The sequence below is a fragment of the Staurois parvus genome, unplaced genomic scaffold (genome assembly GCF_062004578.1).
Source record: "Staurois parvus isolate SC_StPar_1 unplaced genomic scaffold, SC_StPar_1.0 ptg002753l, whole genome shotgun sequence".
In the NCBI taxonomy this organism is placed as follows: Eukaryota; Metazoa; Chordata; class Amphibia; order Anura; family Ranidae; genus Staurois; species Staurois parvus.
Window position 1 is genome coordinate 123,305 of NW_028320549.1, and position 24,837 is coordinate 148,141.

General features: G+C 58.2%; 1 protein-coding gene and 1 long non-coding RNA gene across 5 annotated transcripts in view; one reads left to right on the forward strand and one right to left on the reverse strand.

Annotated features, from left to right (window-relative positions):
• The window catches only part of LOC149429271 (coiled-coil and C2 domain-containing protein 1B-like), a 76,374-nt gene extending 60,941 nt beyond the window's left edge, over positions 1 to 15,433 (reverse strand). Inside the window, exon 1 of one of the 3 annotated variants that reach the window (XM_089666541.1) lies at positions 15,126 to 15,422. The gene's annotated coding sequence lies outside the window, so the exon portion shown is untranslated. Of the gene's footprint in view, positions 1 to 15,125 lie in introns of all 3 variants that reach the window. The other 2 variants (XM_089666540.1, XM_089666538.1) reach the window with 2 other exon arrangements.
• Positions 14,752 to 23,394, forward strand: LOC149429272 (uncharacterized). Of its 2 annotated transcripts, XR_016310493.1 has the most exons (3): positions 14,829 to 15,661; positions 22,604 to 22,761; positions 22,848 to 23,394. It is a non-coding gene; the product is annotated as an uncharacterized LOC149429272 (long non-coding RNA). The 2 variants fall into 2 exon arrangements; XR_016310492.1 differs by having other exon boundaries at positions 14,752 to 15,661; positions 22,604 to 23,394.
• The last annotated feature ends 1,443 nt before the right edge of the window (positions 23,395 to 24,837 follow it).

Genomic DNA, 24,837 nt, shown 5'->3' on the forward strand with positions numbered 1-24,837 from the left:
ATGCCTGCACCCTCAGACCCAAGGTGGGTCCCGATGCCTGCACCCTCAGACCCAAGGTGGGTCCCGATGCCTGCACCCTCAGACCCGGGAAAGGGTCCTGATGCCTGCACCCTCAGACCCAAGGTGGGTCCCGATGCCTGCACCCTCAGACCCGGGAGTGGGTCCCGATGCCTGCACCCTCAGACCCGGGAGTGGGTCCCGATGCCTGCACCCTCAGACCCGGGAGTGGGTCCCGATGCCTGCACCCTCAGACCCGGGAGTGGGTCCCGATGCCTGCACCCTCAGACCCGGGAGTGGGTCCCGATGCCTGCACCCTCAGACCCGGGAGTGGGTCCCGATGCCTGCACCCTCAGACCCGGGAGTGGGTCCCGATGCCTGCACCCTCAGACCCAAGGTGGGTCCCGTTGCCTGCACCCTCAGACCCAAGGTGGGTCCCGATGCCTGCACCCTCAGACCCGGGAAAGGGTCCCGATGCCTGCACCCTCAGACCCGGGAAAGGGTCCCGATGCCTGCACCCTCAGACCCGGGAGTGGTTCCCGATGCCTGCACCCTCAGACCCGGGAGTGGTTCCCGATGCCTGCACCCTCAGACCCGGGAAAGGGTCCCGATACCTGCACCCTCAGACCCGGGAAAGGGTCCCGATGCCTGCACCCTCAGACCCGGGAAAGGGTCCCGATGCCTGCACCCTCAGACCCGGGAGTGGGTCCCGATGCCTGCACCCTCAGACCCGGGAGTGGGTCCCGATGCCTGCACCCTCAGACCCGGGAGTGGGTCCCGATGCCTGCACCCTCAGACCCGGGAGTGGGTCCCGATGCCTGCACCCTCAGACCCGGGAGTGGGTCCCGATGCCTGCACCCTCAGACCCGGGAGTGGGTCCCGATGCCTGCACCCTCAGACCCGGGAGTGGGTCCCGATGCCTGCACCCTCAGACCCGGGAGTGGGTCCCGATGCCTGCACCCTCAGACCCGGGAGTGGGTCCCGATGCCTGCACCCTCAGACCCGGGAGTGGGTCCCGATGCCTGCACCCTCAGACCCGGGAGTGGGTCCCGATGCCTGCACCCTCAGACCCGGGAGTGGGTCCCGATGCCTGCACCCTCAGACCCGGGAAAGGGTCCCGATGCCTGCACCCTCAGACCCGGGAAAGGGTCCCGATGCCAGCACCCTCAGACCCGGGAGTGGGTCCCAATGCTTGCACCCTCAGACCCTGAAAAAGGGTCCCGATGCCTGCACCTTCAGACCCGGGAATGGGTCCCGATGCCTGCAACCTCAGACCCGGGAAAGGGTCCCGATGCCTGCACCCTCAGACCCAAGGTGGGTCCCGATGCCTGCACCCTCAGACCCAAGGTGGGTCCCGATGCCTGCACCCTCAGACCCAAGGTGGGTCCCGATGCCTGCACCCTCAGACCCCGGAAAGGGTCCCGATGCCTGCACCCTCAGACCCGGGAAAGGGTCCCGATGCCAGCACCCTCAGACCCGGGAGTGGGTCCCAATGCTTGCACCCTCAGACCCTGAAAAAGGGTCCCGATGCCTGCACCTTCAGACCCGGGAATGGGTCCCGATGCCTGCAACCTCAGACCCGGGAAAGGGTCCCGATGCCTGCACCCTCAGACCCAAGGTGGGTCCCGATGCCTGCACCCTCAGACCCAAGGTGGGTCCCGATGCCTGCACCCTCAGACCCAAGGTGGGTCCCGATGCCTGCACCCTCAGACCCAAGGTGGGTCCCGATGCCTGCACCCTCAGACCCCGGAAAGGGTCCCGATGCCTGCACCCTCAGACCCCGGAAAGGGTCCCGATGCCTGCACCCTCAGACCCCGGAAAGGGTCCCGATGCCTGCACCCTCAGACCCCGGAAAGGGTCCCGATGCCTGCACCTTCAGACCCCGGAAAGGGTCCCGATGCCTGCACCCTCAGACCCGGGAAAGGGTCCCGATGCCTGCACCCTCAGACCCGGGAAAGGGTCCCGATGCCTGCAACCTCAGACCCAAGTTGGGTCCCGATGCCTGCACCCTCAGACCCGGGAAAGGGTCCCGATGCCTGCACCTTCAGACCCGGGAAAGGGTCCCGATGCCTGCACCCTCAGACCCGGGAAAGGGTCCCGATGCCTGCACCCTCAGACCCGGGAAAGGGTCCCGATGCCTGCACCCTCAGACCCAAGGTGGGTCCCGATGCCTGCACCCTCAGACCCAAGGTGGGTCCCGATGCCTGCACCCTCAGACCCGGGAAAGGGTCCCGATGCCTGCACCCTCAGACCCAAGTTGAGTCCCGATGCCTGCACCCTCAGACCCGGGAAAGGGTCCCGATGCCTGCACCCTCAGACCCAAGGTGGGTCCCGATGCCTGCACCCTCAGACCCAAGGTGGGTCCCGATGCCTGCACCCTCAGACCCAAGGTGGGTCCCGATGCCTGCACCCTCAGACCCAAGGTGGGTCCCGATGCCTGCACCCTCAGACCCAAGGTGGGTCCCGATGCCTGCACCCTCAGACCCAAGGTGGGTCCCGATGCCTGCACCCTCAGACCCAAGGTGGGTCCCGATGCCTGCACCCTCAGACCCGGGAAAGGGTCCCGATGCCTGCACCCTCAGACCCGGGAGTGGGTCCCGATGCCTGCACCCTCAGACCCGGGAGTGGGTCCCGATGCCTGCACCCTCAGACCCAAGGTGGGTCCCGTTGCCAGCACCCTCAGACCCAAGGTGGGTCCCGATGCCTGCACCCTCAGACCCGGGAAAGGGTCCCGATGCCAGCACCCTCAGACCCGGGAGTGGGTCCCGATGCTTGCACCCTCAGACCCTGAAAAAGGGTTCCGATGCCTGCACCTTCAGACCCGGGAATGGGTCCCGATGCCTGCACCCTCAGACCCAAGGTGGGTCCCGATGCCTGCACCCTAAGACCCAAGGTGGGTCCCGATGCCTGCACCCTCAGACCCCGTAAAGGGTCCCGATGTCTGCACCCTCAGACCCCGGAAAGGGTCCCGATGCCTGCACCCTCAGACCCCGGAAAGGGTCCCGATGCCTGCAACCTCAGACCCGGGAAAGGGTCCCGATGCCTGCACCCTCAGACCCAAGGTGGGTCCCGATGCCTGCACCCTCAGACCCAAGATGGGTCCCGATGCCTGCACCCTCAGACCCAAGGTGGGTCCCGATGCCTGCACCCTAAGACCCAAGGTGGGTCCCGATGCCTGCACCCTCAGACCCCGTAAAGGGTCCCGATGTCTGCACCCTCAGACCCCGGAAAGGGTCCCGATGCCTGCACCCTCAGACCCCGGAAAGGGTCCCGATGCCTGCAACCTCAGACCCGGGAAAGGGTCCCGATGCCTGCACCCTCAGACCCAAGGTGGGTCCCGATGCCTGCACCCTCAGACCCAAGATGGGTCCCGATGCCTGCACCCTCAGACCCAAGGTGGGTCCCGATGCCTGCACCCTAAGACCCAAGGTGGGTCCCGATGCCTGCACCCTCAGACCCCGTAAAGGGTCCCGATGTCTGCACCCTCAGACCCCGGAAAGGGTCCCGATGCCTGCACCCTCAGACCCCGGAAAGGGTCCCGATGCCTGCAACCTCAGACCCGGGAAAGGGTCCCGATGCCTGCACCCTCAGACCCAAGGTGGGTCCCGATGCCTGCACCCTCAGACCCAAGGTGGGTCCCGATGCCTGCACCCTCAGACCCAAGGTGGGTCCCGATGCCTGCACCCTCAGACCCAAGGTGGGTCCCGATGCCTGCACCCTCAGACCCAAGGTGGGTCCCGATGCCTGCACCCTCAGACCCAAGGTGGGTCCCGATGCCTGCACCCTCAGACCCAAGGTGGGTCCCGATGCCTGCACCCTCAGACCCAAGGTGGGTCCCGATGCCTGCACCCTCAGACCCGGGAAAGGGTCCTGATGCCTGCACCCTCAGACCCAAGGTGGGTCCCGATGCCTGCACCCTCAGACCCGGGAAAGGGTCCCGATGCCTGCACCCTCAGACCCGGGAGTGGGTCCCGATGCCTGCACCCTCAGACCCGGGAGTGGGTCCCGATGCCTGCACCCTCAGACCCGGGAGTGGGTCCCGATGCCTGCACCCTCAGACCCGGGAGTGGGTCCCGATGCCTGCACCCTCAGACCCGGGAGTGGGTCCCGATGCCTGCACCCTCAGACCCGGGAGTGGGTCCCGATGCCTGCACCCTCAGACCCAAGGTGGGTCCCGATGCCTGCACCCTCAGACCCAAGGTGGGTCCCGATGCCTGCACCCTCAGACCCGGGAAAGGGTCCCGATGCCTGCACCCTCAGACCCGGGAAAGGGTCCCGATGCCTGCACCCTCAGACCCGGGAGTGGTTCCCGATGCCTGCACCCTCAGACCCGGGAGTGGTTCCCGATGCCTGCACCCTCAGACCCGGGAAAGGGTCCCGATGCCTGCACCCTCAGACCCGGGAAAGGGTCCCGATGCCTGCACCCTCACACCCGGGAGTGGGTCCCGATGCCTGCACCCTCAGACCCGGGAGTGGGTCCCGATGCCTGCACCCTCAGACCCGGGAGTGGGTCCCGATGCCTGCACCCTCAGACCCGGGAGTGGGTCCCGATGCCTGCACCCTCAGACCCGGGAGTGGGTCCCGATGCCTGCACCCTCAGACCCGGGAGTGGGTCCCGATGCCTGCACCCTCAGACCCGGGAGTGGGTCCCGATGCCTGCACCCTCAGACCCGGGAGTGGGTCCCGATGCCTGCACCCTCAGACCCGGGAGTGGGTCCCGATGCCTGCACCCTCAGACCCGGGAAAGGGTCCCGATGCCTGCACCCTCAGACCCGGGAAAGGGTCCCGATGCCAGCACCCTCAGACCCGGGAGTGGGTCCCCATGCTTGCACCCTCAGACCCTGAAAAAGGGTCCCGATGCCTGCACCTTCAGACCCGGGAATGGGTCCCGATGCCTGCAACCTCAGACCCGGGAAAGGGTCCCGATGCCTGCACCCTCAGACCCAAGGTGGGTCCCGATGCCTGCACCCTCAGACCCAAGGTGGGTCCCGATGCCTACACCCTCAGACCCAAGGTGGGTCCCGATGCCTGCACCCTCAGACCCCGGAAAGGGTCCCGATGCCTGCACCCTCAGACCCGGGAAAGGGTCCCGATGCCAGCACCCTCAGACCCGGGAGTGGGTCCCAATGCTTGCACCCTCAGACCCTGAAAAAGGGTCCCGATGCCTGCACCTTCAGACCCGGGAATGGGTCCCGATGCCTGCAACCTCAGACCCGGGAAAGGGTCCCGATGCCTGCACCCTCAGACCCAAGGTGGGTCCCGATGCCTGCACCCTCAGACCCAAGGTGGGTCCCGATGCCTGCACCCTCAGACCCAAGGTGGGTCCCGATGCCTGCACCCTCAGACCCAAGGTGGGTCCCGATGCCTGCACCCTCAGACCCAAGGTGGGTCCCGATGCCTGCACCCTCAGACCCCGGAAAGGGTCCCGATGCCTGCACCCTCAGACCCCGGAAAGGGTCCCGATGCCTGCACCCTCAGACCCCGGAAAGGGTCCCGATGCCTGCACCCTCAGACCCCGGAAAGGGTCCCGATGCCTGCACCTTCAGACCCCGGAAAGGGTCCCGATGCCTGCACCTTCAGACCCCGGAAAGGGTCCCGATGACTGCACCCTCAGACCCCGGAAAGGGTCGCGATGACTGCACCCTCAGACACGGGAGTGGGTCCCGATGCCTGCACCCTCAGACCCGGGAGTGGGTCCCGATGCCTGCACCCTCAGACCCGGGAGTGGGTCCCGATGCCTGCACCCTCAGACCCGGGAGTGGGTCCCGATGCCTGCACCCTCAGACCCGGGAAAGGGTCCCGATGCCTGCACCCTCAGACCCGGGAAAGGGTCCCGATGCCTGCACCCTCAGACCCGGGAAAGGGTCCCGATGCCAGCACCCTCAGACCCGGGAGTGGGTCCCGATGCCAGCACCCTCAGACCCTGAAAAAGGGTTTCGATGCCTGCACCTTCAGACCCGGGAATGGGTCCCGATGCCTGCACCCTCAGACCCGGAAAAGGGTCCCGATGCCTGCACCCTCAGACCCAAGGTGGGTCCCGATGCCTGCACCCTAAGACCCAAGGTGGGTCCCGATGCCTGCACCCTCAGACCCCGGAAAGGGTCCCGATGCCTGCACCCTCAGACCCCGGAAAGGGTCCCGATGCCTGCACCCTCAGACCCCGGAAAGGGTCCCGATGCCTGCACCCTCAGACCCCGGAAAGGGTCCCGATGCCTGCACCCTCAGACCCCGGAAAGGGTCCCGATGCCTGCACCCTCAGACCCCGGAAAGGGTCCCGATGCCTGCACCCTCAGACCCAAGTTGGGTCCCGATGCCTGCACCCTCAGACCCAAGGTGGGTCCCGATGCCTGCACCCTCAGACCCAAGGTGGGTCCCGATGCCTGCACCCTCAGACCCAAGGTGGGTCCCGATGCCTGCACCCTCAGACCCAAGGTGGGTCCCGATGCCTGCACCCTCAGACCCAAGGTGGGTCCCGATGCCTGCACCCTCAGACCCAAGGTGGGTCCCGATGCCTGCAACCTCAGACCCAAGGTGGGTCCCGATGCCTGCACCCTCAGACCCAAGGTGGGTCCCGATGCCTGCACCCTCAGACCCAAGGTGGGCCCCGATGCCTGCACCCTCAGACCCAAGGTGGGTCCCGATGCCTGCACCCTCAGACCCAAGGTGGGTCCCGATGCCTGCACCCTCAGACCCAAGGTGGGTCCCGATGCCTGCACCCTCAGACCCGGGAAAGGGTCCCGATGCCTGCACCCTCAGACCCGGGAGTGGGTCCCGATGCCTGCACCCTCAGACCCGGGAGTGGGTCCCGATGCCTGCACCCTCAGACCCGGGAGTGGGTCCCGATGCCTGCACCCTCAGACCCGGGAGTGGGTCCCGATGCCTGCACCCTCAGACCCGGGAGTGGGTCCCGATGCCTGCACCCTCAGACCCCGGAAAGGGTCCCGATGCCTGCACCCTCAGACCCCGGAAAGGGTCCCGATGCCTGCACCCTCAGACCCCGGAAAGGGTCCCGATGCCTGCACCCTCAGACCCAAGTTGAGTCCCGATGCCTGCACCCTCAGACCCGGGAAAGGGTCCCGATGCCTGCACCCTCAGACCCAAGGTGGGTCCCGATGCCTGCACCCTCAGACCCGGGAAAGGGTCCCGATGCCTGCACCCTCAGACCCAAGGTGGGTCCCGATGCCTGCACCCTCAGACCCAAGGTGGGTCCCGATGCCTGCACCCTCAGACCCAAGGTGGGTCCCGATGCCTGCACCCTCAGACCCAAGGTGGGTCCCGATGCCTGCACCCTCAGACCCAAGGTGGGTCCCGATGCCTGCACCCTCAGACCCAAGGTGGGTCCCGATGCCTGCACCCTCAGACCCAAGGTGGGTCCCGATGCCTGCACCCTCAGACCCAAGGTGGGTCCCGATGCCTGCACCCTCAGACCCAAGGTGGGTCCCGATGCCTGCACCCTCAGACCCAAGGTGGGTCCCGATGCCTGCACCCTCAGACCCAAGGTGGGTCCCGATGCCTGCACCCTCAGACCCGGGAAAGGGTCCCGATGCCTGCACCCTCAGACCCAAGGTGGGTCCCGATGCTTGCACCCTCAGACCCAGGAAAGGGTCCCGATACCTGCACCCTCAGACCCGGGAGTGGGTCCCGATGCCTGCACCCTCAGACCCAAGAAGGGTCCCGATGCCTGCACCCTCAGACCCAAGAAGGGTCCCGATGCCTGCACCCTCAGACCCAAGAAGGGTCCCGATGCCTGCACCCTCAGACCCGGGAGTGGGTCCCGATGCCTGCACCCTCAGACCCGGGAGTGGGTCCCGATGCCTGCACCCTCAACCCAAGAAGGGTCCCCATGCCTGCACCCTCAGACCCGGGAGTGGGTCCCGATGCCTGCACCCTCAGACCCGGGAGTGGGTCCCCATGCCTGCACCCTCAGACCCGGGAGTGGGTCCCCATGCCTGCACCCTCAGACCCAAGAAGGGTCCCCATGCCTGCACCCTCAGACCCGGGAGTGGGTCCCGATGCCTGCACCCTCAGACCCGGGAGTGGGTCCCGATGCCTGCACCCTCAGACCCGGGAGTGGGTCCCGATGCCTGCACCCTCAGACCCGGGAGTGGGTCCCGATGCCTGCACCCTCAGACCCGGGAGTGGGTCCCGATGCCTGCACCCTCAGACCCGGGAGTGGGTCCCGATGCCTGCACCCTCAAACCCGGGAGTGGGTCCCGATGCCTGCACCCTCAGACCCGGGAGTGGGTCCCGATGCCTGCACCCTCAGACCCGGGAGTGGGTCCCGATGCCTGCACCCTCAGACCCCGGGAGTGGGTCCCGATGCCTGCACCCTCAGACCCCGGGAGTGGGTCCCGATGCCTGCACCCTCAGACCCCGGGAGTGGGTCCCGATGCCTGCACCCTCAGACCCCGGGAGTGGGTCCCGATGCCTGCACCCTCAGACCCCGGGAGTGGGTCCCGATGCCTGCACCCTCAGACCCCGGGAGTGGGTCCCGATGCCTGCACCCTCAGACCCCGGGAGTGGGTCCCGATGCCTGCACCCTCAGACCCCGGGAGTGGGTCCCGATGCCTGCACCCTCAGACCCCGGGAGTGGGTCCCGATGCCTGCACCCTCAGACCCCGGGAGTGGGTCCCGATGCCTGCACCCTCAGACCCCGGGAGTGGGTCCCGATGCCTGCACCCTCAGACCCCGGGAGTGGGTCCCGATGCCTGCACCCTCAGACCCCGGGAGTGGGTCCCGATGCCTGCACCCTCAGACCCCGGGAGTGGGTCCCGATGCCTGCACCCTCAGACCCCGGGAGTGGGTCCCGATGCCTGCACCCTCAGACCCCGGGAGTGGGTCCCGATGCCTGCACCCTCAGACCCCGGGAGTGGGTCCCGATGCCTGCACCCTCAGACCCCGGGAGTGGGTCCCGATGCCTGCACCCTCAGACCCCGGGAGTGGGTCCCGATGCCTGCACCCTCAGACCCCGGGAGTGGGTCCCGATGCCTGCACCCTCAGACCCCGGGAGTGGGTCCCGATGCCTGCACCCTCAGACCCCGGGAGTGGGTCCCGATGCCTGCACCCTCAGACCCCGGGAGTGGGTCCCGATGCCTGCACCCTCAGACCCCGGGAGTGGGTCCCGATGCCTGCACCCTCAGACCCGGGAAAGGGTCCCGATGCCTGCACCCTCAGACCCGGGAAAGGGTCCCGAAGCCTGCACCCTCAGACCCGGGAAAGGGTCCCGATGCCTGCACCCTAAGACCCGGGAATGGGTCCTGATGCCTGCACCCTCAGACCCAAGGTGGGTCCCGATGCCTGCACCCTCAGACCCGGGAAAGGGTCCCGATGCCTGCACCCTCAGACCCGGGAAAGGGTCCCGATGCCTGCACCCTCAGACCCGGGAAAGGGTCCCGATGCCTGCACCCTCAGACCCAAGGTGGGTCCCGATGCCTGCACCCTCAGACCCAAGGTGGGTCCCGATGCCTGCACCCTCAGACCCCGGGAGTGGGTCCCGATGCTTGCACCCTCAGACCCCGGGAGTGGGTCCCGATGCTAGCACCCTCAGACCCCGGGAGTGGGTCCCGATGCTAGCACCCTCAGACCCCGGGAGTGGGTCCCCATGCCTGCACCCTCAGACCCCGGAGTGGGTCCCGATGCCTGCACCCTCAGACCCCGGAGTGGGTCCCGATGCCTGCACCCTCAGACCCCGCAGTGGGTCCCGATGCCTGCACCCTCAGACCCCGGAGTGGGTCCCGATGCCTGCACCCTCAGACCCCGGAGTGGGTCCCGATGCCTGCACCCTCAGACCCCGGAGTGGGTCCCGATGCCTGCACCCTCAGACCCCGGAGTGGGTCCCGATGCCTGCACCCTCAGACCCCGGAGTGGGTCCCGATGCCTGCACCCTCAGACCCAAGAAGGGTCCCGATGCCTGCACCCTCAGACCCAAGAGGGGTCCCGATGCCTGCACCCTCAGACCCGGGAGTGGGTCCCGATGCCTGCACCCTCAGACCCGGGAGTGGGTCCCGATGCCTGCACCCTCAGACCCAAGAAGGGTCCCCATGCCTGCACCCTCAGACCCGGGAGTGGGTCCCGATGCCTGCACCCTCAGACCCGGGAGTGGGTCCCCATGCCTGCACCCTCAGACCCGGGAGTGGGTCCCCATGCCTGCACCCTCAGACCCGGGAGTGGGTCCCCATGCCTGCACCCTCAGACCCGGGAGTGGGTCCCCATGCCTGCACCCTCAGACCCGGGAGTGGGTCCCCATGCCTGCACCCTCAGACCCGGGAGTGGGTCCCCATGCCTGCACCCTCAGACCCGGGAGTGGGTCCCCATGCCTGCACCCTCAGACCCGGGAGTGGGTCCCCATGCCTGCACCCTCAGACCCGGGAGTGGGTCCCCATGCCTGCACCCTCAGACCCGGGAGTGGGTCCCGATGCCTGCACCCTCAGACCCGGGAGTGGGTCCCGATGCCTGCACCCTCAGACCCGGGAGTGGGTCCCGATGCCTGCACCCTCAGACCCGGGAGTGGGTCCCGATGCCTGCACCCTCAGACCCGGGAGTGGGTCCCGATGCCTGCACCCTCAGACCCGGGAGTGGGTCCCGATGCCTGCACCCTCAGACCCGGGAGTGGGTCCCGATGCCTGCACCCTCAGACCCGGGAGTGGGTCCCGATGCCTGCACCCTCAGACCCGGGAGTGGGTCCCGATGCCTGCACCCTCAGACCCGGGAGTGGGTCCCGATGCCTGCACCCTCAGACCCGGGAGTGGGTCCCGATGCCTGCACCCTCAGACCCGGGAGTGGGTCCCGATGCCTGCACCCTCAGACCCGGGAGTGGGTCCCGATGCCTGCACCCTCAGACCCGGGAGTGGGTCCCGATGCCTGCACCCTCAGACCCGGGAGTGGGTCCCGATGCCTGCACCCTCAGACCCGGGAGTGGGTCCCGATGCCTGCACCCTCAGACCCGGGAGTGGGTCCCGATGCCTGCACCCTCAGACCCGGGAGTGGGTCCCGATGCCTGCACCCTCAGACCCGGGAGTGGGTCCCGATGCCTGCACCCTCAGACCCGGGAGTGGGTCCCGATGCCTGCACCCTCAGACCCGGGAGTGGGTCCCGATGCCTGCACCCTCAGACCCGGGAGTGGGTCCCGATGCCTGCACCCTCAGACCCGGGAGTGGGTCCCGATGCCTGCACCCTCAGACCCGGGTAAGGGTCCCGATGCCTGCACCCTCAGACCCGGGTAAGGGTCCCGATGCCTGCACCCTCAGACCCCGGGAGTGGGTCCCGATGCCTGCACCCTCAGACCCCGGGAGTGGGTCCCGATGCCTGCACCCTCAGACCCCGGGAGTGGGTCCCGATGCCTGCACCCTCAGACCCCGGGAGTGGGTCCCGATGCCTGCACCCTCAGACCCCGGGAGTGGGTCCCGATGCCTGCACCCTCAGACCCAAGGTGGGTCCCGATGCCTGCACCCTCAGACCCAAGGTGGGTCCCGATGCCTGCACCCTCAGACCCAAGGTGGGTCTGTGCGATGCCTGCACCCACAGGCCCCGAGAGGGGTCTGTGCGATGCCTGCACCCACAGGCCCCGAGAGGGGTCTGTGCGATGCCTGCACCCACAGGCCCCGGGTGGGGTCTGTGCGATGCCTGCACCCACAGGCCCCGGGTGGGGTCTGTGCGATGCCTGCACCCACAGGCCCCGGGTGGGGTCTGTGCGATGCCTGCACCCACAGGCCCCGGGTGGGGTCTGTGCGATGCCTGCACCCACAGGCCCCGGGTGGGGTCTGTGCGATGCCTGCACCCACAGGCCCCGGGTGGGGTCTGTGCGATGCCTGCACCCACAGGCCCCGGGTGGGGTCTGTGCGATGCCTGCACCCACAGGCCCCGGGTGGGGTCTGTGCGATGCCTGCACCCACAGGCCCCGGGTGGGGTCTGTGCGATGCCTGCACCCACAGGCCCCGGGTGGGGTCTGTGCGATGCCTGCACCCACAGGCCCCGGGTGGGGTCTGTGCGATGCCTGCACCCACAGGCCCCGGGTGGGGTCTGTGCGATGCCTGCACCCACAGGCCCCGGGTGGGGTCTGTGCGATGCCTGCACCCACAGGCCCCGGGTGGGGTCTGTGCGATGCCTGCACCCACAGGCCCCGGGTGGGGTCTGTGCGATGCCTGCACCCACAGGCCCCGAGAGGGGTCTGTGCGATGCCTGCACCCACAGGCCCCGAGAGGGGTCTGTGCGATGCCTGCACCCACAGGCCCCGAGAGGGGTCTGTGCGATGCCTGCACCCACAGGCCCCGTGTGGGGTCTGTGCGATGCCTGCACCCACAGGCCCCGTGTGGGGTCTGTGCGATGCCTGCACCCACAGGCCCCGTGTGGGGTCTGTGCGATGCCGGCACCCACAGGCCCCGTGTGGGGTGTGTGCGATGCCGGCACCCACAGGCCCCGTGTGGGGTCTGTGCGATGCCGGCACCCACAGGCCCCGTGTGGGGTCTGTGCGATTCCGGCACCCACAGGCCCCGTGTGGGGTCTGTGCGATGCCTGCACCCACAGGCCCCGAGAGGGGTCTGTGCGATGCCGGCACCCACAGGCCCCGTGTGGGGTCTGTGCGATGCCTGCACCCACAGGCCCCGTGTGGGGTCTGTGCGATGCCTGCACCCACAGGCCCCGTGTGGGGTCTGTGCGATGCCTGCACCCACAGGCCCCGTGTGGGGTCTGTGCGATGCCGGCACCCACAGGCCCCGTGTGGGGTCTGTGCGATGCCGGCACCCACAGGCCCCGTGTGGGGTCTGTGCGATGCCGGCACCCACAGGCCCCGAGAGGGGTCTGTGCGATGCCGGCACCCACAGGCCCCGTGTGGGGTCTGTGCGATGCCGGCACCCACAGGCCCCGAGAGGGGTCTGTGCGATGCCGGCACCCACAGGCCCCGTGTGGGGTCTGTGCGATGCCTGCACCCACAGGCCCCGTGTGGGGTCTGTGCGATGCCTGCACCCACAGGCCCCGTGTGGGGTCTGTGCGATGCCTGCACCCACAGGCCCCGTGTGGGGTCTGTGCGATGCCGGCACCCACAGGCCCCGTGTGGGGTCTGTGCGATGCCTGCACCCACAGGCCCCGTGTGGGGTCTGTGCGATGCCGGCACCCACAGGCCCCGAGAGGGGTCTGTGCGATGCCTGCACCCACAGGCCCCGAGAGGGGTCTGTGCGATGCCTGCACCCACAGGCCCCGTGTGGGGTCTGTGCGATGCCTGCACCCACAGGCCCCGTGTGGGGTCTGTGCGATGCCTGCACCCACAGGCCCCGTGTGGGGTCTGTGCGATGCCTGCACCCACAGGCCCCGTGTGGGGTCTGTGCGATGCCTGCACCCACAGGCCCCGTGTGGGGTCTGTGCGATGCCGGCACCCACAGGCCCCGTGTGGGGTCTGTGCGATGCCTGCACCCACAGGCCCCGTGTGGGGTCTGTGCGATGCCGGCACCCACAGGCCCCGAGAGGGGTCTGTGCGATGCCGGCACCCACAGGCCCCGAGAGGGGTCTGTGCGATGCCGGCACCCACAGGCCCCGTGTGGGGTCTGTGCGATGCCTGCACCCACAGGCCCCGTGTGGGGTCTGTGCGATGCCTGCACCCACAGGCCCCGAGAGGGGTCTGTGCGATGCCTGCACCCACAGGCCCCGAGAGGGGTCTGTGCGATGCCTGCACCCACAGGCCCCGTGTGGGGTCTGTGCGATGCCTGCACCCACAGGCCCCGTGTGGGGTCTGTGCGATGCCTGCACCCACAGGCCCCGGGTGGGGTCTGTGCGATGCCTGCACCCACAGGCCCCGGGTGGGGTCTGTGCGATGCCTGCACCCACAGGCCCCGAGAGGGGTCTGTGCGATGCCTGCACCCACAGGCCCCGAGAGGGGTCTGTGCGATGCCTGCACCCACAGGCCCCGAGAGGGGTCTGTGCGATGCCTGCACCCACAGGCCCCGTGTGGGGTCTCTGCGATGCCTGAACCCACAGGCCCCCGAGAGGGTCCTCTGCGATGCCTGAACCCACAGGCCCCCGAGAGGGTCCTCTGCGATGCCTGAACCCACAGGCCCCGAGAGGGTCCTCTGCGATGCCTGAACCCACAGGCCCCGAGAGGGTCCTCTGCGATGCCTGAACCCACAGGCCCCGAGAGGGTCCTCTGCGATGCCTGAACCCACAGGCCCCGAGAGGGTCCTCTGCGATGCCTGAACCCACAGGCCCCGAGAGGGTCCTCTGCGATGCCTGAACCCACAGGCCCCGAGAGGGTCCTCTGCGATGCCTGAACCCACAGGCCCCGAGAGGGTCCTCTGCGATGCCTGAACCCACAGGCCCCGAGAGGGTCCTCTGCGATGCCTGAACCCACAGGCCCCGAGAGGGTCCTCTGCGATGCTTGCACCCACAGGCCCCGAGAGGGTCCTCTGCGATGCCTGCACCCACAGGCCCCGAGAGGGTCCTCTGCGATGCCTGCACCCACAGGCCCCGAGAGGGTCCTCTGCGATGCCTGCACACACAGGCCCCGAGAGGGTCTGCACGATGCCTGCAGCGTTAGAGATCATGTGGGTCCCAATGCCATTGTAGCGGCAAGATGAGTTCCCCCACGATGAGTGTGTCTCTGATACATCTGCGAATGTCATGGTTTTCGGCAGCAGTAGACGATCGCCGATCACCATCCATAGCACAGAACTGCCACATTTAAGAAATTAATTATTAGACCCCAGTGGTGGAGGCGGGGCTTAGTGTTGTGGTAGGTGTGGCAAAGCAGTAAGTTAGAATGAAGTCAAAGCCATATGCCCTGTGTGGTGCTGGGATATCTACTACTGATTACATTGTACTAGGCCCCACAGTCGGCTTGTCTGTGGACATCGGCGATTTGACAGCTTTGGTGAATAGGTGATTTATTAACCAATCACTGCACTATGGCAGATATATTGCTACAGGGCGGCTGCTCTGCGCAAAATCACATGAATAGACGCGATTTTGCAGTTCTGGGTACAGAACAACCCCCTCCGAAGCGCCAGCTCTCATCTTCTGCAGGGAGAACCATACAGGGCGCTCCCAGTAATTCTACTGTCTTTTTCCGCCTCCGTTCCGCAATCCGCTCCCATCCACCCAGAGACCAGATCAACCCCCGCTCATATGTTCGTGGCTCCTCCTACCTGTGCAGGCTTCGTAGTCCATTGGTCCGTCTGTATGACACTCCACTGCGCCACATACGTGTTGATCCCAGCAGTGTCAGCACTCCTCTGAGCTAAAGCGACGCAGAGCGCTGAAAGACACTGATTGGTTGCTAGAGACGTGACGTCATTAGCAACCCATGCCACGCCCATTTTCACATGTAATGCCACGCCCCTGCCGAGTGTATTAGGCCACGCCCCTTACCCTTGCTTGCCCGTTTGTGCTGACTATCTGTGAAATCATTGTAATTGTAGATGATCAGTGTGTCACCAATAGTGCCGCTGATCTGAGTAGGAGGGAGGGACTGCTAATGACTTGTTCCTCCTCCTTTTCAGAGGGAGAGTAAACAGGAAGTGCAGGATCCCTAGAAGGAGTAAACGAATCACAGCACTGTACACAAGGAGCTCTGTACAGACAGCTGACAATCATCATCAACACACTGACATGTTACCTGCAGCATCTTCAAGAAGGCCGCTGATCAGTGTGTCCCCCTTCCAGCCTGCAGTGTGCAGCTCAGGTAATGATCACTGATTAGGGAACATCTCCCCTGGCTCTTGTCCCGCTGGGTTCCTTGTTTCTGTGTGTACACTAGCACTGCACACCGGAGGGGGACTACCGATCAGGAGACTTGTGGAAGACGCTGCAGCTGGCATTCCATGTGAGGGGGTCACACATCTCTACTGATGACTTTCAGCTGTTTATGATCAGAGTCCTGTGTGAGCCCTCCATGATTTATTTCATGCTTTCCTTTATGTTGCCTTTGCAGGATTTAGACTGGTCAGGCTGGCAGCTTCACATAGGTGTTAACCATTTACTGCCCTCCTAACTGTGCTTGAGCAATTGACTGGAAGATAGAAATTTCAACTGCTGCGGATTTCTGCCACTTTCTTATATTTTGCAAAACTGTCCACATATGCGCTGACTGGTGTTTTTCCAACACTGGGAGAACACTGGTCACTGCTAGAACACACTTGCAGCATGCTTGCAGTCTCCCGCGCCGTGTCCGCAGCCCCTGGCCGTCTCCCGCGCCGTGTCCGCAGCCCCTGGCCGTCTCCCGCGCCGTGTCCGCAGCCCCTGGCCGTCTCCCGCGCCGTGTCCGCAGCCCCTGGCCGTCTCCCGCGTCCGCAGCCTCTGAATGTCTCCTATACTGTAACATGTCCGTAGTCCCTGACCATTTCTTGTACCGTGTCCGCAGCCTCTGAATGTCTCCTATATCACAGTATGTTGCAGTTCTGACCTGTGAAACTCCATGGCAAGCTTGATAGAGTGAGAAATGCATTTCAACTTTTATTTTTCAGCTCACACTCTAGCTTTGGTCACTCTGCTGGCTGCTGACCCCCCTTGGGTTGCTATGGCAACTCACTCTACAGCAAGCTCAGAGGAACTTTTATAAACAAACTGCTCCAACTTGCTAACTTCACTGTCGTTTGCCATCTTCAAGCGGTTGTAGTTTTTAAAAGTAGAAATCCTACAGCAAAGAGCTTTACATTGTGAGAATCACAAGACCCAGACCTACATTTTGATGCATAGTATGTCTCTGAAATATTAAAAATGAAGGCACAGTCGCAGTTTAAAAATGTCCCTTAAAAATTCAGGTGGCTGGGAATGGAGATTCAATGAATGTCAATGGGCGGCGTGAGTTGCAAACAAATGGTCATATTGTGAAAACTATCAGGACTATGGCTTAGCCGTGAACATTTGTAGTGGCAGCAGGGATAGCTGAACGTTTGATATAAGATTTGTGTAGGTGGGCTTGAAAATGAAGGAGTGATGGCAGTTTACAAATCTTATCCTGATTTTTCCTTTCACACTCTAGCTTTGTCAGCTCACACTCTAGTTGCGCCATTCATTCCTATGGGACAAATTTCATCACAAAAAACACCAATATTTCGTGAACCATTCGGCGAAACGTTCCACAAAGTAATAGCACACCAATCGGGAACAATCCGCATGTTTCGGTATATTACTGTCTGTAGTGTAAAAACTGTGGGAGGAGTTAGGGTGGTAAATTTGGCTATAATAATAAGTATATATGTGAGATAACAGTAGGTGGTCTGCCATGCAGGAACACTTAATAAAACAGCTAGTAAAACATTCGATTATTTCATGAAGACTGGTGACACACGTGATAAAAATTCTATAATAGGTGCATTTCTAAATAGCAAAAAGTCCAAAAATAAAGTGTTCAAAAGTATTTAAATAATAACAATTGGGATTGGGTGACATCTAGTGAAAAGTAAATCGGTGACAATCCTTCCTCCTAATGCACTGATCAGAAGCAAAGGATAAATGAGCTTTTGTAAAACAACTCCTCCAAAAGGTATAACCCCTCCATGGCCAGAATAGATGTATATCAGATACAGCTGGGCTCTATATGGAAGTCCCTCTGGACAAAGTATGACTTCTCCACGGCATAACTCGGCCACCGGTCTGATAAGGCTGAATCCTGGAGGGAGAAAGCTCACAATCCGGAGCCCAAGAGAAGCCACATATGGTGTAGAATTTTTTATTTATAAATTCATCCTTATTGGACGGGTGTCCGAGTTATGCCGTGGAGAAGTCATACTTTGTCCAGAGGGACTTCCATATAGAGCCCAGCTGTATCTGATATACATCTATTCTGGCCGTGGAGGGGTTATACCTTTTGGAGGAGTTGTTTTACAAAAGCTCATTTATCCTTTGCTTCTGATCAGTGCATTAGGAGGAAGGATTGTCACCGATTTACTTTTCACTAGATGTCACCCAATCCCGATTGTTATTATTTAAATACTTTTGGGCACTTTTATTTTTGGACTTTTTGCTATTTAGAAATGCACCGATTATAGGATTTTTATCACGTATGACTTTTATCACACGTCATCAGTCTTCATGATATAATTATTCTAGTGTTTTACTAGCCGTTTTATTATTTATGGTATACACATTAACACTGCAGCTTTTTTTTTTTTAATATATGTTTTTGAGGATGAAGTGGGTTTGTCTTTCTGTGCCAGCTGCTTGTGGATTTTCTTTTTGTGGTCACTGCATATTTTTTCACATTATTTTTTACCAAGTTGTTATGAGTTAAAGTGGAGTTCCAGCTGAAAAAAAAAAAATAAAGGTCAGCAGCTACTAAAACTGTAGCTGCTGACTTTTAAAATACAGACACCTACCTGTCCCTCAGTCCAGTGATGTCCTCACCACGGCTGGTTTCACCGGCCGTGTTCTCTCCCCGGCATCTTCAGTGTGGGCATTCGGCTGTGACAGCTTGTGGCTTTACAGCCGGGTGCCCACTGGGCTTGTGCGAGAAGCGCTGTGCTTTGTGAATGGCCCTGTAGTCTTCTGGGACCTGTCACGTGTCCCAGAAGGGTACGGCGAGAGAGGGGGGGAGGGCAGCTTCTGCTTCCGATCACCTGGGTGATAGCAGCGGAAGTGGGAGCGGGTACCTGTCAAATTCGAGTAACCACTCCCCAATGGGGAGCAGGGGATGAAGGCTTAAAGCAGACCTTTCCCTTTTGGGTGGAGCTCCGCTTTAAGTTCTGCTTTAAGGCTCCCTGCACACAAATATTGTTTTTTAAGCTCCTAGAAGCTATTAGCATTTTTTTCTGCTCCTAGAAGCTAAATAGTGTTCTCCTATGTGTCCATGCACACTAGGCTATTAGCATTTTTTGAGCTTCAGCGTCTAGAAGCAGAAAAAAAAATGTTTTTGTAGAGTTTTTAGAGTGTTTTTCCAGCTCCTAATTGTTACTAAACTGCTCCTAACACCTTCTTTTCTAGCTTTTGTTTCCCTCTGCATGAACTGTAAAAACACTCCTAAACACTTCTGAATGCTACTAAAAATGCTGTTACCAGTGTTTTTTATTCAGCGTTTTTTTTTATCTTCAAATAAATTGCTAGTGTGCATGGAGCCTAATGCTAAACTCCTGCCAAAAACCATATCTAGCTGTTTGCGCCTAAAAATGGAACACTAACGAAGTGTGTACAATGTGTGGCTTTTCCTGTGTTGTGTACTGCTATTACTTTAATTCCACCCCTCCCCCCATACAGTACAGTCAGCATCAAATGTCTGGTGCTGAAACTTACAGCTCCATCTGGAGTATTCGATTGGGCAGCTGGCCGCTCACTCGCTGTGCAGCTCAGCAATTCTGAAAACCTTTTGCATTCTTTTCAGTGAATGCCAAGTGCTTTGTGATTGGAGGAGGAGAGATTGTGATGCTCATCTGTACCTCCTCCAATCTCAGAATGCCTTGTATAGGAAAGCAAAATGTTATCAGAACGGATGGGCTGCAAAGCGGGCAATTTACTCTACAGGAGGAATAAAAGTAAAATTTACATACCACAGCAACAGCTGTACATTTCACACACTTCATTAGTATTCATTTGTTACAGTGCAAAGGGGCAATTTTTTAAAAATCAGTTTAGCTTTAATTACGAAGAGGGGATTTACCTCACTTTAGAGTGATTTTCTTTCATTTCCTGTAGTATTTATAGCTCAGGAAGCAAACAGAAATCTTACCAATGGGACACAGGTGGCGAAAAAAATCCTTTAACCACTTCCCGTCCGGCCCATGTACATAAACAGCCGGACGGGAGCAGTGCGCCTGCATTTACAGCCTGTGCGCGCTCCCCAGACACAGCGGAACGGCGATCGCTGTATGTACGGGACCTCTGTGTGAGGTCCCGATCATGTGATCACTGATTGGCCAATCAGTGATCACATGAATAGTAGTAAACAAGATGTCACTTGCTGACCTCATTGCTTACTACTTGTGAAATCTGTGAATGATCACAGAGGTCACATGGTACAAGGCTGTTGTGAATAGCCCTGTACTATGTGACAAGCTGTGACCAATCACAGCTCTCACAGTATTTCCCAATGGCTGCAAGAATGCAGTGAATGGCTGGGCATAGTTTGTAGCCTGTTTACTTATGGCAGCCAGGTGACTTTTCTTCATCATAAACTGAGAAATAACAGGTCATTGCATGCCCTAGCATTTGTGGTGTTCTTCTGCATGCGTGGATGGCAGGACCTGCTGGGACTTATCATTGTATATCTGATCTGACAGGTTGCTTTAACTACATGCAGAACTTTTTCATTTTAGGTTTGAATGAACTGGTGAAGTGTTAGACAACAATAAAACAAAAATAGTGGGTCTATGTCCCTGTTATAGAGATTTCTGATTGTCCTGTTTACCAGTGTCATTGGTAATGAAAGTGAGGGTAAATCCAAAATTTTGAGTTACCACCAGAACAGGAATAGAGGGGAGATCTTCCAATGGGGACCCTTGTTCCTTCTAATGGGACATAGATGGGAATTGAATCTCATTGTGTTTTTAACCCTCCCCCTACTCTATACTATAATTTTTGGCTTTAGGTCAGTGGTCTCCAAACTGCGGCCGAATGTGGCCCTTTGCTAGCCTTTATCTGGCCCTTGGGGCACTATTCCTCTGACACCAACAGTGGGGTATAATTCCTGCCCTGACACCAATGATGGGGTATTATTCATCCCACACATGCCAATGATGGAGCACTACTCTTCCTATTTCTGACCATCAACCCCGAGGCCATGTTTATTTTCACCAATGCTGGGCCTAGGACATTTTCTACCCCCACTGGCCATAATCTGGCCCCTCAAAAGTCTGAAGGACAGTAAACTGGCCCTTTTGTTTGAAAAGTTTGGAGACCCAGGCTTAAGGTAAACTTATTCACACTAAGTTGTGCTAAAATACAGAGAAAATAGATTTCCATGTGTTTTTTGCGCGTGTTGATCTGCGTTTTAATACACTTGTAAAATGCAGGTCATCACATAGACACATAAAAAAAACAATAGTTTTTTATGTGGACTGTTCATACTACAGCCCTGTGTTGAGCTGTGTCAAACCAACATGTTTCCATTTGAACGCACTGCAATACAGGTCAACGCAGCATTGTAGTGTGAACAGGACACATAAAAAGCAAAAGGCGCATAAAATGGATGGAAATGTACATCTGTTTTCCCAAAAGTTTAGCAGAAATCAGTGTAAATTCAGCCTTAAGATGGATTGCATGTTAATCTTAAAGCGGAGTTCCACTCAACCTATCAAAAAATAAAAGTCAGCAGCTACAAAAACTGTAGCTGCTGACTTTTAAAAAATAGCCACTTACCTGTCCCTCGGTCCCGTGGTGTGTCCCCCGCAGCTCGTTTCACCAGCCATCCTGTATTATAGGAGGCCGATATCTTCAGTGTGGGCACCCGGCTGTGATAGCTTGCGGCTTCACAACCAGGTACCCACTGTGCATGCGCGAGTAGCACTGCACTCGTGAATGGTCCTGTAGCCTTCTGGGACCTGTCATGTGTCCCAAAAGACCTCAAGGAGGGAGGGAGGACACCTAGGCGATCGGACCGGAAGTAGAAGCGGGTACCCGTCAAATTCGGGTACCCGCTCTTCAAAGGTGCCAATCTTTAATGGGGAGCGGGGGAGCAGTCCTTAAAGCAGAACTTCCCCTTTTGGGTGGGGCTCTGCTTTACCTTTTTTGTGATTTAAGGAAAGTATTTGATTTTGGTTTGTGTCTTATATTTACAGTCAGGTCCATAAATATTGGGACATCGACACAATTCTAACATTTTTGGCTCTATACACCACCACAATGGCTTTGAAATTAAACGAACAAGATGCGCTTTAACTGCAGACTGTCAGCTTTAATTTGAGGGTATTTACATCCAAATCAAGTGAACGGTGTAGGAATTACAACAGTTTGCATATGTGCCTCCCACTTGTTAAGGGACCAAAAGTAATGGGACAGAATAATAATCATAAATCAAACTTTCACTTTTTAATACTTGGTTGCAAATCCTTTGCAGTCCATTACAGCCTGAAGTCTGGAATGCATAGACATCTGCAGATGCTGGGTTTCATCCCTGGTGATGCTCTGCCAGGCCTCTACTGCAACTGTCTTCAGTTCCTGCTTGTTCTTGGGGCATTTTCCCTTCAGTTTTGTCTTCAGCAAGTGAAATGCATGCTCAATCGGATTCAGGTCAGGTGATTGACTTGGCCATTGCATAACATTCCACTTCTTTCCCTTAAAAAACTCTTTGGTTGCTTTTGCAGTATGCTTTGGGTCATTGTCCATCTGCACTGTGAAGCGGCGTCCAATGAGTTGTGAAGCATTTGGCTGAATATGAGCAGATAATATTCCCGAAACACTTCAGAATTCATCCTGCTGCTTTTGTCAGCAGTCACATCATCAATAAATACAAGAGAACCAGTTCCATTGGCAGCCATACATGCCCACGCCATGACACTACCACCACCATGCTTCACTGATGAGGTGGTATGCTTAGGATCATGAGCAGTTCCTTTCCTTCTCCATACTCTTCTCTTCCCATCACTCTGGTACAAGTTGATCTTGGTCTCATCTGTCCATAGGATGTTGTTCCAGAACTGTGAAGGCTTTTTTAGATGTCAATTGGCAAACCCTAATCTGGCCTTCCTGTTTCCAGGTCCCCTTGCATGACAAACCACTAGGAGTATTGACAAGATGCCCATCAAGAGCGAGGCTCTTTCTGTCCATACATCATACATCCGCATCAGAGGTTGGTCATCAGCTCTGAGGGAAGGGATTCGTCCCCGAAATGCTTTTTAGATACATGCTTTGTCTGTGAGTATGTTTTTATTATTTCATTCCTACAATAAACCTTGGATAATGCACTAGGTGTGTGCGCCACCTGTTTTCTCTCTATCCAGTGGCTGATTTCCCCGTCTGAGGAGGGCTGCACCCCTGGAACATTTTCTTTTGGTTGTCGCTGTCCTGGTACCCTTGGCTTCCCTTTTGGCTGTGCATATCCTGAGGCGCTGGAGAGTACATACGATATCCGATGATAGGAAGTGAGTAAAAATCTCCCCAGTGATGGCATAGGCAGCAGTTAATTAAAAAAAGTTTTAACCCTTTTCCACTGTTTACAAAACCTAAGTTTTGCCTGGAGTTCTACTTTAATAGTCTAACCTACAATTAGATGTGTGGCCAGGCTCAGCAGCTCTAATAAGACATTACTAGGCTTTTTTTTTCATCAGTGTACAAAATGCTGCTTCGAAGGGACTTTAGCATTGCATGGCACCCCAACCCACTCACACCGGATTCTAGAAGCTCCTACAATACCTCATTTGTTCTGATGCAAAACTTAATTTGCTTTCTTCCTTGGTAATGTACAATCATTATGTAACATGACTTTTTTTGATTGGACTATAAAATGTATTTTTCCTTTAATAAAAATATTTTATTTTGTAATGCAAACAGTAACACTATTTTCTACAACCAGAAAAAAAATTTACTTAAAGCAGAACTACACTGCCTCTGAGCAACACAAACTAAAAACACTATTTCATTCATTTTTAATATTCAAAGCAAACTCCTCCATCCATCTATGTCTCTATGCTTTAGTTTACTGAGAAATCACTTTGAAAAACACCTGCTAGCATTTCTGGCAGCAGCCATCTTGAATAAGGGCAGTAGCATTCCTGGAATCCATATTCCCTTAGCTTAGGCATGCAGGCAGGAGGATGTGCTTAGCTAAGAAAACGCCTCCTGAAGACACCTGAAATGTATAACATCATTTGCCTGAACATAGAACCCTATCTATTTACTAATGGTAGCAGCATAAGAATTACAAAAATGCAGTGTTGATTGGGAGAGTGAAGTTCCGCTTTAAGGTGGATTTCCAGAAAAACTGAATGTCCTCTGTTGGTGTTTAACCTTCCATTCAATACAGGTGATCCCTTCTCCCATACATTGCTCCTGACCTCTGACCTGTCATTTCCAGCCCCATCTTCTGGTTAGACCTGGTACTACTATGTGATCTTACAATGAGAGGCTCCATGGGTTGATTTGGATTTCAGTTAAACATTATTGGAAACGGGAAGATTAGAGGAGAAGTCCTGGTCTATTGGGAGGGGCCCCAGACAAATAGGTCATTTTTTTTTCTCTGGGAAAACTCTTTTAAAGGAAACCTGTACCAAGAGGAAAAAACAGGAGCTGTCGTTACCACTAGTGGTCCTGCTGTCTCCTACTTCAGTATCTTGTTATGGACCCTGAAATGAGCATACAAATTAGGACTCACATGGCCCCTGTACTGCAGGAAGGAGGCATTTGTTTTTGTACCTGTATCCACAGCTGTCTATGGATATGAATGCAGCAGCTGCATGACCACATACCCCATGTCAAACTTTGACACGGATGCATGGGGTCTGCAACACCAAATGCAGATGCTTTTTTGCAGCAGATTAATTTTGCATTTCTATACATTAAAGGAACACGAGAGTTGTTTGAAACAGGTGAAACTGCAGGTTAAACGCACCTGTCAGTGAATTCTGAATGATCTCAGAAGTAAAATCAGAAAACAGCACTAAAGCCAAATATAAAATAAATACAATAACATAAAACATAATAATTTGTGATATATAAAAGTGAGATACAAAGTCCTTTCACAATCCATATAGTATTAAAGGTCCCAAAAAGTGAAAAACGTGAAAGAAAAAAAAAATCCAGCTTGTCCCCAATGACATTTTTTTTTTGCTGAAACGCATTGGGCGTGGCCACAATGTAACATGATCTGACACGCCCGCCGACCAAAGCCTGGTACAGTTTCAGCCTGCTACTTTGGAAGTTAATGTGCTTTGTGCAGTTTTGGAGTTTGCTTTTGATGTGACATGTATACTGTTACTTAGTGACTGTGCATAT